A 15234-nucleotide genomic window follows, 5' to 3' on the forward strand; every position below is an offset into this window, starting at 1 on the left:
GGCTGCACCCACTGTTCAACCAGTCCCAATGAGATGAACTGGGTACCTCTGTTGGAAATGAAGAAATCACTCACCTTCTCTGTCGATCTCTCTGGGAGCTGCAGACCAGAGCTCTTCCTATTTGGCCAGCAATCTTTGCTGTTCTGCACCCTCTTCTGGTGATACCCAGGCAAACAGGGTCTGTAGTGGACCTCCAGCAAATTCCAGCAGACCTGAGGCAGAGGAGCCTGACTGTTAAAAGGAAAACCAACAAACAGAAAGAAATAGCATCAACAACAAAAAGGACGTCCACTTAGAGACCCCATCTGAAGGTCACCAACATCTAAGACCAAAGGTAGATAAATCTATGAAAATGAGGAGAAACCAGTGAAAAAAGGCTTAAAATTCCCAAAACTAGAATGCCTCTTCTCCTCCATAGGATTACAACTCCTCGCCAGCTAGGGCACAATACTGGACAGAGAATGTGTTTGACTAATTGACAGAGATAGGCTTCAGAAGGTGGGTAATAACAAACTCCTCCAAGCTAAAGGAGCATGTTCTAACCCAATGCAACGTAGCTAAGAACCTTGAAAAAAGGTTAGACAAATTGCTAACCAGAATAAACAGTATTGAGAAGAACTTAAATGAACTGATGGAGCTGAAAAACACAGCAAGATAACTTCAGGAAGCATACACAAATATCAATAGCCAAATCAATCAAGCAGAAAAAAGGATATCAGAGATTGTAGATCAACTTAATGAAATAAAGTGGGAAGAAAAGATTAGGAAAAAAAAGAATGAAAAGGAAAGAACAAAGCCTCCAAGAAATATGGGACTATGTGAAAATACCAAATCTACGTTTGTTTGGTGTCCCTGACAGTGACAGAGAGAATGGAACCAAGTTGGAAAACACTCTTCAGGATATTATCCAGGAAAACTTCCCCAACCTAGCAAGACAGGCCAACATTCAAATTCAGGAAATACAGAGAACACCACTAAGATACTCCTTGAGAAGAGCAACCCCAAGACACATAATCATCAGATTCACCAAAGTTGAAGAGAAGGAAAAAATGTTAACGGCAGCCAGAGAGAAAGGTCGGGGTACCCACAAAGGGAAGCCCACCAGACTAACAGTGTATCTGTCTGCAGAAACCCTACAAGACAAAAGAGAGTGGGGGCCAATATTCAACATTCTTAAATAAAAGAATTTTCAACCCAGAATTTCATATCCAGCCAAACTAAGCTTCAAAGCAATGGAGAAATAAAATCCTTTACAGACAAACAAATGCTGAGAGATTTTGTCACCACCAGGACTGCCTTACAAGAGCTCCTGAAGGAAGCACTAAACATGGAAAGGAACAACTGATACCAACCACTGCAAAAATATACCAAATTGTAAAGACCATTGACACTATGAAGAAACTGCATAAGCTAACGGGCAAAATAACCTGCTAGCATCATAGTGACAGGCTCAAATTGATGCATAACAATATTAAACTTAAATGTAAATGGCTAATTGCCCCAATTAAAAGACACAGACTGGCAAATTAGATAAAGAGTCAAGACCCATCGCTGTGCTGTATTCAGGAGATCCATCTCACATGCAAAGAAACACATAGGTTCAAAATAAAGGGATGGAGGAAGATTTTCCAAACAAATGGAAAGCAAAAAAAAAAAAAAAGCAGGGATTGCAGTTCTAGTCTCTGATAAAGCAGATTTTAAACCAACAAAGATCAAAAGAGACAAAGAAGGGCATTACATAATGGTAAAGGGATTAATCCAACAAGAAGAGTTAACTATATTAAATATATATGCTCCCAATACAGGAACACCCACATTCATAAAGCAAGTTCTTAGAGACTGACAAAGAGACTTAGACTCCCACACAATAGTAGTGGGAGACTTTGACATCCCACTGTCAATATTAGACAGATCAATGAGACAGAAAGTTAACAAGGATATTCAGGACTTGAACTCAGCTCTGGACCAAGCAGACCTAATAGACATCTACAGAACCCTCCACCCCAAATCAACAGAATATACATTCTTTTCAGCACCACATCACACTTATTCTAAAATTGACCACATAATTGGAAGCAAAACACTCCTCAGCAAATGCAAAAAAAAAAAAAAACCACAACAACAACAAAAAAAAAACAGAAATCATAACAAACAGTCTCTCAGACCACAGTGCAACCAAATTAGAACTCAGGATTAAGAAACTCACTCAAAACCATGCAACTACATGGAAACTGAACAACCTGCTCCTGAATGACTACTGGGTAAAAAACAAAATGAAGGCAGAAATAAAAATGTTCTTTGAAACCAATGAGAACAAAGACACAATGTACCAGAATCTCTGAGACATATTTAAAGCAGTGTTTAGAGGGAAATTTATGGCACTAAATGCCCACAAGAGAAAGCAGGAAAGATATAAAATCAACACCCTAATAGCACACTTAAAAGAACTAGAGAAGCAAGAGCAAACAAATTCAAAAGCTAGCAGAAGACAAGAAATAACTAAGATCAGAGAAGAACTGAAGGAGATAGAGACATGAAAAACCCTTCAAAAAATCAATGAATACAGGAGCTGGTTTTTTGAAAAGATTGACAAAAAGACTCCTGGCCAGAATAATAAAGAAGAAAAGAGAGAAGAATCAAATAGACACAGTAAAAATGATAAAGGGGATATCACCACTGATCCCACAGAAATACAAACTACCATCAGAGAATACTATAAACACCTCTTTGCAAATAAACTAGAAAATCTAGAAGAAAGGGATAAATTCCTGGACACATACACCCTCCCAAGTCTAAACCAGGAAGAAGTCGAATACCTGAATAGACCAATAACAAGTTCAGAAATTGAGGCAGTAATTAATAGCCTACCAAACAAAAAAAATCCAGGACCAGACGGATTCACAGCTGAATTCTACCAGAGCTACAAAGAGGAGCTAGTACCATTCCTTCTGAAACTATTCCAAACAATAGAAAAAGAGGGAATCCTCCCTAACTTATTTTATGAGGCCAGTATCATCCGGATACCAAAACCTGGCAGAGACACAACAAAAAAAGAAAATTACAGGCCAATATTTCTGATGAATATCGATGCAAAAATCCTCAATAACATACTGGCAAACTGAATCCAGCAGCACATCAAAATGCTTATCCACCACGATCAAGTTGGCTTCATACCTGGGATGCAAGCCTGGTTCAACATACGCACATCAATAAATGTAATCAATCACATAAACAGAACCAAAGACAAAAAACACATGATTATCTCAATAGATGCAGAAAAGGTCTTCGACAAAATTCACACCCCTTCATGCTAAAAACTCTCAATAAGCTAGGTATTGATGGAACATACCTCAAAATAATAAGAGCTATTTATGACAAACCCACAGCCAATATTACACGATATTGGCAAAAGCTGGAAACATTCCCTTTGAAAACCGGCATAAGACAAGGATGCCCTCTCTCACCACTCCTATTCAACATAGTATTGGAAGTTACTCCTATTCAGCATAGTATTGGAAGTTCTGGCCAGGGCAATCAGTCAAGAGAAAGAAATAAAGGGTATTCAATTAGGAAAAGAGGAAGTCAAATTGTCTCTGTTTGCAGATGACATGATTGTATATTTAGAAAACTTCATTGTCTCAGCCCAAAATCTCCTTAAGCTGATAAGCAACTTCAGCAAAGTCTCAGGATACAAAATCAATGTGCAAAAATCGCAAGCATTCCTATATACCAAGAACAGACAAACAGAGAGCAAAATCATGAGTGAACTCCCATTCACAATTGCTGCAAAGAGAATAAAATACCTAGGAATACAATTTACAAGGATGTGAAGGACCTCTTCAAGGATAACTACAAACCACTGCTCAAGGAAATAAGAGAGGACACAAATAAATGGGAAAACATTCCATGCTCATGGATAGGAATAATCAATATCATGAAAATGGCCATACTGCCCAAAGTAATTTGTAGATTCAATGCTATCCCCATCAAGCTACAACTGACTGTCTTCACTGAATTAGAAAAAACTACTTTAAATTTCATATGGAACCAAAAAAGAGCATGCATTGCCAAGACAATCCTAAGCAAAGAGAACAAAGCTGGAGACATCATGCTACCTGACTTCAAACTACACTACAAGGCTGCGGTAACCAAAACAGCATGGTACTGGTACCAAAACAGAGATATAGACCAATGGAACAGAACAGAGGCCTCAGAAATAACACCACACTTCTACAACCATCTGATCTTTGACAAACCTGACAAAAACAAGCAATGGGGAAAGGATTCCCTATTTAATAAATGGTGTTGGGAAAATAGGCTAGCCATATGCAGAAAACTGAAACTGGACCCCTTTCTTACACCTTATAGGTAAATTATCTCAAGATGGATTATAGACTTAAACTTCAGACCTAAAATCATAAAAACTGTAGAAGAAAGCCTAGGCAATGCCATTCAGGACCTAGGCATGGGCAAAAACTTCATGACTAAAACATCAAAAGCAATTGCAACAAAGGCCAAAATTGACAAATGAGACCTAATTAAACTAAAGAGCTTCTGCACAGCAAAAGAAGCTATCATCAAAGTGAACAGTAACCTACAGAATGGGAGAGAAATTTTGCAATCTATCCATCTGACAAAGGGCTAATATCTAGAATCTACAAAGAACTTAAACAAATTTACAAGAAAAAACAAACAACCCCATCAAAAAGTGGGTGAATGATATAAACAGACACTTATCAAAAGAAGACATTTATGCAGCCAACAAACATACGAAAAAAAGCTCATCATCACTGGTCATTAGAGAAATGCAAATCAAACCACAATGAGATACCATCTCAAGCCAGTTAGGATGGTGATCATTAAAAAGTCAGGAAACAACAGATGCTAGAGAGGATGTGAAGAAATAGGAACGCATTTACACTGTTGGTGGCAGTGTAAATTAGTTTAACCATTGTGGAAGACAGTGTGGCGATTCCTCAAGGATCTAGATCCAGAAATACCATTTGACCCAGCCATCCCATTACTGAGTATATACCCAAAGGATTATAAATCATTGTACTATAAAGACATATGCACACGTATGTTTACTGCAGCACTGTTCACAATAGCAAAGACTTGGAACCAACCCAAGTGCCCAACAACGATAGACTGGATAAAGAAAATGTGGCACATATACACCATGGAATACTATGCAGCCATAAAAAAGGATGGGTTCGTGTCCTTTGCAGGGACATGGATGAAGCTGGAAACCATCATTGTCAGCAAACTAACATAGGAACAGAAAACCAAACACCACATGTTCTCACTCATAGGTGGGAGTTGAACAATGAGAACACGTGGACACAGGGAGGGGAATATCACATACTGGGATCTGTTGGATTGTAGGGGGCTAGGGGAGGGATAGCATTAGGAGAAATACCTAATATAGATGATGGGTTGATGGGTGCAGCAAACCACCATGGCACGTGTATACCTATGTAACAAACCTGCACATTCTGCACATGTACCCCAGAATTTAAAGTGTAATAATAAAAAAATTATATAGGTGGCAGAAATAGTAATAGATAGCATCTGAGCAATGCAAAAAAAAATTCATTTGGCCCCTTATGTACAGTGTGTATTTTGTAGGTTTGACCTTACTCTATTTTGCTGCCTCTATTAGGAGCATATAGCTGCTGGCCCATATTCCCACTTGGGTATTGTAGTCCCAACAGGGATTTTGTTGGGAAACAACTGTAGTCCCTTCAGTGTGGGTAGCATTTGCCAGGTGTAAGTCATCCCCACAATAAATTGCTGCTTTCACAGTTTCTGTTTTCTCTCATTTGAGGGCTTCTCCCCTCCAAAATTTATCTTCATCCAAGATAATCTAAATGTTAAAAGAAAATTGGAAGCCCTCCTTTAGCTTCTTGGGGTCTTCCAAGAATTTTCCTCGGTTTTCCTAATTTGCCAAAGGTCCTGCATGAAAAATGGGAACTGGAGCTGGACCTAGATGGGTCTGATTGGGTCTCTTACCTCCTGTAATGGGCAGGGTCTGGAGGGAGAAATAAGGAGCCCAGTGTAGGGTAGGGTCAATTCCAAAGGTCTGGGAGTGGCATAAATAGGGGAAGGAGCCTAATTTGGCCTCTGGAAGAGGAGGCAGTTTTTCCCTTTGGATTCTGGAAGAGAAATATCAGAAGGTATTCAGCAGGTAAGTGTCCAAGGCCTCCTAATGGAGAGTCCTGGAGCAGGTGGCTAAGCATAGCTAGGATGATGAAGTCTGCCTTACAAGCTTTACAAGGATTAAAGTCTTCCCTCCAGCTTATGAAGGTTTATAAATAGGCCCTGACTATTTGCCCTGATGGTGGCAGAAAAGGTCCGGCTGGAATCAGAAGTTAAACAAGATGGCTGAATAAAAAAGCTTCAGTGATCATACCCCCCCACCAGAAATACACCAAGGCAAAATCCACACAGAACAGAAAAAAAACAAAAACAAAACAAAACAAAAAACAACCTTCATAAGTACCAAAAATCAGGTAAGCACTTATAGTACCTGGTATTAAATTCATATCGTTAATAAAGAAATTGAAGAGATAAAAAAAATATCCTGAACTGCCAACACCCTTCCCACACCCATAAGGGCAGTGGCCTGGTGTAGAGAGCATCTCTGGGTGCTGGGGGAGAGAAAAGACAGCAATTGTGAGGCAGTGAACTCAGTGCTACCCTGAAAGAGCAGATAGAAACACATGACCAAACTCAGTTGATGCTTGCCCATGAAGGGAGCATTCAAACCAGCCCTAGCCAAAAGGGAATCACAAATCCCAGTAGTCTAAACTTGAGTGCTTGCAAACCTCACCAGCAAGGACTACAGCACACTGTGTCTCCAAGCAAACTTGAAAATTAGTCTAGGCCATAAAGACTGTAGCTCTTAGGTGAGTCCTAGTGTTGAACTAGGCCAAGAGACAGTGGATTAAGAGGGAATGCAACATATTGAAAAAACAGCTGGGGCAGCCAAGGGAGTGATGGCAGTACCACTCTCCTAATCCGAGGTTGCACAGCTTATGGATCCAGAAGAGACCCTTTCTTTCTGCTTAAGGAGAGGAAAGGAAAGAGGAGACTTTGTCTTGCATCTTGGATGCTGCCTCATCCACAGCAGGATAAGGCACTAGTCAGAGTCATGAGACCCCTGTTCCAGGCGCTAGCTCCAGGACAACATTTCTAGATACACCCTGAGCCAAAAGGGAACCCACTGCCTTGAAGGAAAGAACCCAGTCCTACCAGCATTTATCAGCTTCCAATTGAAGATCCCTTGAGCCCTGAATAACCAGAAGCAATACCTAGGTACTACGTTAAGGGCCTTAGTGAGCTTATGAGACTCCTGGCTTCAGGTGAGACTTAGCAAGTTACCAGCTGTGGTGGAAATGGGGCAAAACTCATTCTTCATTAGAAAAGCAGAGGGTACAGTAACGGAGACTTTTTCTTGCACCTTAGGTACCAAAACTGCCACAGGATGATAGAGCACCAAGCATGCTCTTGGGGTCTTCAATTTCAGGACTTTATTCTTGGATGACATTTCTGGACCTTCCCTGGGACAGAGGTGAGCTCAGTGCCCTGAAGCGTGAGTCGCAGGCCAAGCAGAATTCATGACAAGTGGATATAAGAGACGTTGGGCCTTAAGGGAAAATCAGTGGTAGTCTGGCAGTACTAATGGCCTGGGATGATGGTGGCTATGGGATGAAGCTCCTCCGCCTTTGGAAAGAGGAGAAAAAAGTGGGAAAGAGTGCCACTTGTGTTGTGGTTTGGGTGCCAGATAGGATGGCAATACAACAGAAAAACAAGTCGACCTCTACAATTTTTAGATTCTAGTCTCTAACTCCAGAACAGCACTTCTTGACCCACCTGGGGCCTGGGAAACCTCGCTGTCCTAAAGGGAAAGACACAGGCCTGGCTGGCTTTGTCACCTTCTGATTGTAGAGCTTCACAGCCTTGAGTGAACATAGGCAGTAGCCAGGAAATGGTTACAGCAGGCCTTGGGTGAGACAGTTCTGTGCTGGCTTCAGGTCATCCTAAGCAAGAATAAAACTTTAGGAATCACATTACCCAACTTCAAATTATACTACAGAGCCATAGTAACAAAAACAGCATGGAACTGGCATAAAAAACAGAAAAATAGACCAATGCAGCAGAACAGAGAACCCGGAAACAAATCCACACACCTACAGTGAACTCATTTTTGACAAAGATACTAAGAACATATACTGGGGACAAGATAGTCTCTTCAATAAATGATGCTGGGTACACTGGCTATCCATATGCATAATAATCAAACTAGACACAAAAATAAAATCAAGTAAACTAAAGATATAAATTTAAGAACTGCAACTATTAAACTACTACAAGAAAACTTCAGAAAAAAATCTCCAACACATTGATGTGGGCAAAGATTTTTTTTTAGCAATTCCCAACAAGCACATGCAACAAAAGCAAAAATGGACAAATGAGATCACATCAAGTTAAATAGCTTATGCACAGAAAAGGATACAATCAACAAAGTGGAGATATAACCCACAGAATGGGATAAAATATTTGAAAATTACCCATGTGGCAAAAGATTAGTAAACAGAATGTATAAGTAACTCAACCAATTCTAAATGAAAAAGTCTAATGATTTCATGAAAAATGGTCAAAAGATTTGAATAGACATTTCTCAAAAGAAGATATGCAAATAAAAACAGGCATATGAAAACAGTCTCAACATAACTGATCATCAGAGAAATGTAAATCAAAACTTCAATGAGATATCATCTCACCCCAGTTATAATGGCTTATATCAAAAAGACAGGCAATAAATGATGGCGGGGATGTGGAGAAAAGGGAACCTTTGTACACTGTTGGTGGGAATGTAAATTAATTCAACCACTATAGAGAACAGTTTAGAAGTTCCTGAAAATACTAAAAGTTGGTCTACAATATGATCCAGCTGTCCCACTACTGGGCATATACCCCAAAATTGAGAAATCGGTATATTGAAGAGATATATCCAGTTCTATGTTTTTTTGCAGCACTGTTTACAATAGCTGAGATTTGGAAGTAACATAAGTATCCATCACTAGATGAATGGATAAAAAAATGTGGTACATAAACACAATGTGTTAGTATTCAGCCATAAAAAAAGAATGAGATTCGGTCCTTTGCAACAACATGGTTGGAACTGGAGATCATTATGCTAAGTGAAATAAGCCAGGCACAGAAAGACAAACATCGGATGTTGTCACTTATTTGTGGGATCTAAACTCATGGATATAGAGAATAGAAGGATGTTCACCAGAGTCTTGGAAGGTTGGTGGGGTGCTGGGTGAAGTGGGGGAAGTTTAATGGGTGTAAAAAGAAGTAGTTATAAAAAATAAATAAGACCTACTATGTGAAAGCACAAAAGAGTGGCTATAGTCAATAATAACTTAATTACACATTTTAACATAACTTCCATAGTGTAATTGGATTGTTCATACCTCAAAGGGTAAATGCTGCAGGGGATGAATACCCCATTCCCCTTGATGTTCTTATTTCATATTGCATGCCTGTTTCAAAACATTCCGTGTATCCCATAAATATATACACCTACTATGTGCCCACGAAAATGTTAAAGAACATTAAAAATTAAAAAAATATGAATAGGTTCTGCTGGAGGATGCTATTAAAATTTATACTTTCTTTCTCTGGCCTTCTGATTCTAAAATGGAAAAGTGTTTTTTATTTTAGGATTTGTGGGTCAAATTTATCCCCAGTCTTAAGGATTTATCCAAGTGTTGAGCCCCAGGCTATAGGGGTGTGATTACCCATCTGTAAAACAAAACAGAGCAGAGGAAGGAAGAAGAAAGAGTCCTTTCTTGTTCCCCTTGTACTATAGACAGGATTGAATAGGGCATCTTCCATACATCCTGGGCTTTCAAATTAAACTGCTGCTTACCAGGTACCCCTAACCTTGGTACTTCATTGTCCTTCTAGGGCAAGCCTTCATCTGTGTCCTAATAGTAATCTGCTCTGCACTTATGGCTTCTAGCTGGGCTGTACCTTTAACCCCATAACCTTACAGTCACTCTCATTTGTAGCTTCCAGTAATGAAATGGTTTTCAATTCTTTCATATTCCCATTTCTCATGTCCCTGTAGGTACGTAAGGACCTTATCCTCAGCCAGTAGCTGTAAGAGAACTGGGCATTTCTTTCCTAGATACAGCACTTGAGGTCCTGGTGCATGTTGTGAATGGCATGTGTCCTGGTGCACGTTACAAATGGCAGAGGAGTGGAGAAAAGCCTGCATTTGAGTCTCCATCACTGCCAATGTGGGTTCTTGGGGAAGCATGCAAAACAAGTATTTAAAAAGCAGGACAATTTCTCTGAGATTGGTGGGAATGGGAGAGAATGAAAAGGACATTTGTGAGATGTTTTTGTGCATTCACAAAAATCGGTAGCCCTCAGAACAAAAAGGACAATGCTTATTGGCATTCTTGACATAGAGGAGAAACCACCAGAGGGCCAGGAGTTTGGGACAGGAGTCCACAAAAGCTAGAGAAAGAATTGTCCCTCTTCCCAAAGTAGGGATAGCTGTAGAAGGGAGACGGGAGATAATATTAATGGGCCACAGACAGATGCCCTATGGAGGTGAACAAATCGCCTCAAGAGCCACTGGAAAACCTGGTCTTATAGTCTAGCAGGAATTAAAAATACATAATAGGTAATAAGGAGTTGGGGGAGTCATGTTCCTCCAAGTGTTAAGCAGAGAAAAAAGTCATGGGATACATAAAGCAAAAGTAGAGAGGCAGCTAACTTGTCCCCAAAAAGAAGCAGAACGGGGTTCAGACTTATTGTGGAGAAGCCAGTTTTAGTTAAGAAAATGAAGGTCTCCAGTCCTTGTTGTGGAGGCTGGTTAGTGAGCGAGAAAATTAGAGAAAGAAGACCTCATGTAAGCAGAGTTAGGCGCCTTCAATTGAGGAAGGTGAGGCACAGAGGGGTCTTACCAAGAGGCAGCAATCTGAGTCATGGCAATAAAATATGTTACTGGGTGGGGTACACAATCCTCAATTCTTGTCTTCTTGGGAGAAATAATTTGGCCAAGATAAAAAAAGTTGATTTAAGGCAGAAACAAGAGATTACTGAAGCAAAGAAAAGTACACTTGGAAGAAACCAAGCAAGCAACTTAAAGGATTGAGTGACTTGCTTGATTGTTAGCTCAGGGCTCTTTTAGATTTATAACACTATTTCCTGTCATCTCTCCCCCTGAGAAAGCTGTTGGCTAATCAAAACATGCACAGTGTCTTGCCGGTATCTGGGAGGGGTCTCGTGCACCATATGGTGGTTGAAATTATGCATCTGCTTTCTTGGGGAGATTTGCTCCTACTGAGCTAGTGCTCCCAGAGGAAGGTAATACATGGGTCAAATTCTGCCATTTTGCCCCTTACTATGCATGCCTGGACATGCTCCCAGAGGAAGGAAAAACTTCGCCATTTTGTCCCTTACTTCTCTTACTGTGCATGCCTGGACATGTCCCCAGAGCAAGATCAAAGTTCACCATTTTAAGTTTTTATTGGTAAGTTGTTGCCCATGAGCTCAAGATGTCTCTTGTTTTGTTAGGAAATTTTCCCCTACATGCCATCAGCTGCATGACAATCACCTGATAGTCAACTGACAGTCGCCTGACATTCTTTGGGGCCCTATTCTGCCCTACTCATATCTGCTTATGCCGTTCCTAACAGTTCTATCAAATATCATCACATGCTACAGAGAAATATTTCATGAAAGGAAGAGTCAATTGATGCAGCAAACTGCACTGCTGTCTTATTTTAAAAAATCGCCACAACCACGCCAACCTTCAATAACCGCAACTGTGATCAATCAGAAAGGTAATACATGGGTCAAATTCTCTCATTTTGCCCCTTACTGCGCATTGATATGAAGTCAAAGTCCTCCAACAGCAAGTCCTTCCACCAGCAAAAATGTTACATTTACATGAAAGCTCATATGATCATTAGCGTTTTTCAGCAATAAAGTATTTTTAATTTTTTGATACATTACATTTGTACATATTTAGGAAGTGCCTGTGAAATTGTGTTACATGCATAGAATGGATAATGATTAAATCAGAGTATGTAGAGTACTCATCACCTCAATATTTATCATTTCTATGTATTGAATACATTTAACGTCCTCTTTTCTAGCTATTTTGAAATATATCATACTTTGATTGTTTTTAACTATAATCACCATACTCTGCTATTTAGATGTGTTCATTCTATCTGCATGATTGTACCTGTTAACTGATCTCTCTTCATTTTCCCTTCAGCCACCCATGCACTCTTCTCAGTCTCTGGTATCTATCATTCTATGCTTCTGTCTCCATGAGTTCAGCTCTTTTAGCTCCTACATGAGGAAGAACGTGATATTTGTCTTTCTGTGCATGGTTTATTTTACTTAACATAATGACTTCAGTTTTATCCGTGTTGCTGCAAATGACATGTTTTAATTGTTATGGCTAAATAGTATTATATTGTGTATACAAACCATATATTTTTTATCCATTAATCCATTGATGAACACTTAGATTGATTCTATACCTTTGCTATTATAAATTGTACTGAAATGCACAGAAGTGTGAGTATCCCTTAAATATCTTGATATGCTTTCCTTTGGATAAATACCCAGTAGTGGGATTGTTGGATTGCATGGTACTTCTAATTTTAGTGTTTAAGGAAATATCTATACTCTTTTCCATAGAGGCTGTACTAATTTACATTCCCATCAACAGTGTATAAGAGTTCCCTTTTCTCTGCATCCTCACCAACATTTGTTTTTTTTCTTTTTAATAATAGTCATTTTAATCAAGGTAAGGTGACATCTCATTATGGTTTTAATCTGCATTTCCCTGATGATTAATGATGAGCATTTTTTCATATATCTGTTGGCCTTTTTTTGTCTATTTTTTAAATTACAGTATATACATTGTTTCTTAGACATAATGCTATTGTACATTTCATAGACTACAGCAATGTGTAAATGCAACTTTTATATGCATTGGAAAACTTTAAAAATAATGTGACTTGCTTTAGTATGATATTCACTTTATTATGGTGATCTGGAACTTAACCCACGATATCTCTGAGATATGCCTGTACACAATTGCATTTTAACCATTATAATAGTTTATTTCCTAACATTTATTATGCAGTGATAAAAAGGTTGATAAATGCAATCAAAATAGTTTTTTAAGTCTTTTAATTGATTTTCCACATCTGTAGACACATTGTTTTATGCCAGTAATTTAATTCCATGCTCAAATTTGCATATAAGTACATATTGCCCAGTTCAGTTCATTAACATTTTTGCTCTGATATGATGAGTAAGTTCAAGAACCACATACCCAAATTTCAAGAACATTTGGATTCAGGAAAAATTATAATAAATTTATTCTTCAATATACTTTTTAAAATTCTTCCTTGCAAATACCAGGATCTACTACTAATTTTAAAACATCATAATAACCCTGCATTGTTTTACTCACATTGTTTTGCTCAACTAAAATGTTGTTGTCTCAGCAGAGATGCACCATGATCCTAAACATTTTTTAAAGCCCAGGACGTGTTTTAGTCTCTCTGTGATTTCCAACCCGGTAATCCAATCTGTATGAAATAATTTAACATTAAAATATAATTGACACTGAATGGTTCATTAATTTTTCTAGAATATTAGTCTTTCTGATTTATCTGGATAATAAATTTTTTGAAGTGTGGCCCCAACATCCCACAATTCTATTACTGAAAAGGGCTTAGGTGATTGATATTTGTAGGCCAATGATGTTTTTCTAAAAGATATCTTCACTAAAGTGGTGTTCATTTATTATTTTTAACCTGAGAAAGTTTGGCCAGGCTTAAGGCTCACATAAGCACCCATGGTTCATTTATGAGAAATTATTATGGTAACTTAAAAACAACTTCAATATATTTCAAACAGTATAAGCAGGTCAAGGCATATTTTCTGTTTGCATGAAATAATTCTGAAAACTCGTCAAAAGTTGATCAAAAGACTCGTTAGTCTGGGCAAGGTAGCTCAGTTCAGTACTTTGAGAGGCCAAGGTGGGAAGATCACTGGAGGCCAGGAGTTCAAGACAAGTCTGGGCACCATACCAAGACCCTGTTTCTGAATATAAAGTAGCTGGCTACAGTGTGTCTGCCTTTAATCTCAGCTACTTGAGAGGCTCAGGCAGAAGGATCACTTGAGCCCAGGAGTTTGAGGGTGCAGTGAGCTATGATTGCACCACAGCAATCCAGCCTGGGCTATAGAGCAAGACCCCATCTCTAAAAATGAAACAGAAAAAAGGCTCCAATTACTTAAATGTAATCATACCTTGGTTTTTTGTTTGTTTTGTTTTGTTTTGAGATGGAGTTTCACTCTTGTTGCCCAGGCTGGAGTGCAATGGTGTGATCTTGGCTCACTGCAACCTCTGCCTCCCAGATTCAAGTGATTCTCCTGCCTTAGCGTCCCAAGTAGCTGGGATTACAGGTGTGTGCCATCATGCCCGGCTAATTTTGTATCTTTAGTAGAAACGGGGTTTCACCATGTTGGTGAGGCTGGTCTCGAACTCCTGATCTCAAGTGATCCACCCACCTCAGCCTCCCAAAGTGCTGGGATTACAGGCATGGGCCATCTTGGTCTATTCCTATTGTCTTGTTTTTACCCTGTTGTGAGTTAATGATTTCTTTGTTTTAGCATGGCCAGTAGATTTTGCTTAGATGCTGGATGTTGTGAATGTTACATTGTTCAGTATCTCAATATTTTTTTTTGTCTACCATTAAAGAGTGTTAAGCTTTGTTTTGTTAGATATTTAATTACAATGAAGTTTAATCCACTAAAAGCTTGCTTTTAAGACTTTTAGAATAGGCCCAAAATAGCCTTTTCTCTAATGATAGTTTAGCTTCCATACTATGGAATGACATTCTAGAGTTTCTAGTGAAAATCCTGAGTAATCACTGAGTACTCTCCACTCTGACTGGGGGATCTTGAAAAAACTCACGAACTCCTGTGAACTCTAGGAACCATTAAACTGTAGCTTCCAATTTGCTTTCTGCCCAATATTGTGGGAATTTACCTTACTCATTTTCATCTTGCTATTAAGTAAAGGCTCAAGAGTAATCCTATATAGATATGTTCATATTATTTTCTCCATAGCTTCTTCTCTGGATTGCTGCTTTATAACTTTCTGTAAACTTA

The sequence above is a fragment of the Pan troglodytes genome, chromosome X (genome assembly GCF_028858775.2).
Source record: "Pan troglodytes isolate AG18354 chromosome X, NHGRI_mPanTro3-v2.0_pri, whole genome shotgun sequence".
Lineage (NCBI taxonomy): Eukaryota > Metazoa > Chordata > Mammalia > Primates > Hominidae > Pan > Pan troglodytes.